The following is a 2,500-nucleotide window of genomic DNA, read 5'->3' on the forward strand; positions in this document are numbered from 1 at the left end:
CTAGTAAACCTTGTATGGTAAACATACCCAAGCGTGTCTGTAAGCACGCAACGAAAGTCACGAACGGGCACATACCTAGGGAATGTACTCTACGTACTTGGACTTTTGTCCAAGAATGGTGTCCGCGACGGTCGGGCACTGCGACGCAATAACCAAATCCTAGGATTGTAACTTTAGTGTGCACAAACATAAACATTAACGCGTTCGCTCGGGCTGCGCCGTCCGTGTTGAACACAAATGTGGGTGATTATATGCGTGGAGGGACAAAAACATACGAGGAGGAGACAGTTTTCTGCACGATGTGCACAGAGCTCATTCGTCGTCCCGGGCGAATGGAAAAACACAAACATCGCGAGTATCGTTCTAGGTTTCTGTCTGTAAAAGGGCAGGCCAAAAGGTGACCGGTTGAGATAAGCATTTTAAGCATACAAACACTTTATTGGAACTTTTGATGCAAAAACAAGGTACGTACATGTAGGTTGTACCAACATGGACATCTATGAACGCGTACGCTCGGGCTGCGCCCTCCGTCTTGTACTTTCCTGATCGGTACACAGTTTTGGTGCACTGCTATTCCGACCGGCAACTTGTACCAACATATACATCCATGAACGCGTACGTAGTGTACTTTCCCTGATCGGTACACACTGTTGGTGCACGGCATAAGAAAAGAGCTAAAATGGTCAAACTCAATCCATTTCAACAATAGATAGTCGATAGTAGCTGTGCCGATGAAGTAGGGCACGATGCAAGTTAATGTTGTTTAATGAATAACATGTCCGCCATACATTTCAGTACAAAATTGCTCGGTCAGACCTACAAAGTGCTATATCTCGAATACGAGGCGTCGGACTGGGGGTTGTAGAACAATTTTAAGTTCGTCTAATGATTCTACATCCGATTCTGGATAGCGGTTTTTTGACCACTTTTCAATATTTTGTGACACCCCGAACCTAGGGGCAGCTCCCTAGCTTTTTTCAAAAATGTGCACCGATCGGGCCGGAGAGCTCGTGTGGCTCAAAACATGTTTTTCGCTAAAACACCTCAAAACGTGTCGAGAACGCACCCTAGCTCTTGTTTTCAAAAGTTATGGCCATTTAAAGTGAGGTGGTTTTTGCTTCAAAATAGCTATTTTACCCGTCCCTATGGCCATGCTTTAAATTTTCACGAAAATGCCAGGTCAGACCTAGGGCGGGCCATATCTTGAATACTAAACGTCGCAGACATTGGTCGTAGAACAATTTTAAGTTCGTCTAATGATTCTACATCCGATTCTGGATAGCGGTTTTTTGACCACTTTTCAATATTTTGTGACACCCCGAACCTAGGGGCAGCTCCTAGCTTTTTCAAAATGTGCACCGATCGGGCCGGAGAGCTCGTGTGGCTCAAAACATGTTTTCGCTAAAACACCTCAAAACGTGTCGAGAACGCACCCTAGCTCTTGTTTTTCAAAAGTTATGGCCATTTAAAGTGAGGTGGTTTTTGCTTCAAAATAGCTATTTTACCCGTCCCTATGGCCATGCTTTAAATTTTCACGAAAATGCCAGGTCAGACCTAGGGCGGGCCATATCTTGAATACTAAACGTCGCAGACATTGGTCGTAGAACAATTTTAAGTTCGTCTAATGATTCTACATCCGATTCTGGATAGCGGTTTTTGACCACTTTTCAATATTTTGTGACACCCCGAACCTAGGGGCAGCTCCTAGCTTTTTCAAAATGTGCACCGAACGGGCCGGAGAGCTCGTGTGGCTCAAAACATGTTTTCGCTAAAACACCTCAAAACGTGTCGAGAACGCACCCTAGCTCTTGTTTTCAAAAGTTATGGCCATTTAAAGTGAGGTGGTTTTTGCTTCAAAATAGCTATTTTACCCGTCCCTATGGCCATGCTTTAAATTTTCACGAAAATGCCAGGTCAGACCTAGGGCGGGCCATATCTTCGAATACTAAACGTCGCAGACATTGGTCGTAGAACAATTTTAAGTTCGTCTAATGATTCTACATCCGATTCTGGATAGCGGTTTTTGACCACTTTTCAATATTTTGTGACACCCCGAACCTAGGGGCAGCTCCTAGCTTTTTCAAAAATGTGCACCGAGCGGGCCGGAGAGCTCGTGTGGCTCAAAACATGTTTTTCGCTAAAACCCCTCAAAACGTGTAAGGAACGCACCCTAGATGATAAAAAGTGCAATCAGAATGTCAATCGACAACTTTGTTGGGGGTACCATTTTACTCTACGGGCCAGTAGCTTAGGCGCGCCAACAGCGCTTTCCTTTCGGGTTCCCATTTTTTGCCCTCCTGGGATTATGATCATTTGCTCATTGCCTACTATAGGGAGGGTACCTTGCTACGAGGTCAAACATGAAGATTGCACCAAATCGTAGTTTTACCTCTATTTAGTCGTAGGAGCATGGTTTGCAGTGGCAGTGGGTCATTAAGCCCCCGTTTGGGTCATACGTCCCCTCCGCGATAAAAATCGTCGTATGCCTATAGTCCGAACT

Source organism: Anopheles arabiensis, assembly GCF_016920715.1.
Source record: "Anopheles arabiensis isolate DONGOLA chromosome X unlocalized genomic scaffold, AaraD3 X_pericentromeric_contig0013, whole genome shotgun sequence".
NCBI classification, from domain to species: domain Eukaryota; kingdom Metazoa; phylum Arthropoda; class Insecta; order Diptera; family Culicidae; genus Anopheles; species Anopheles arabiensis.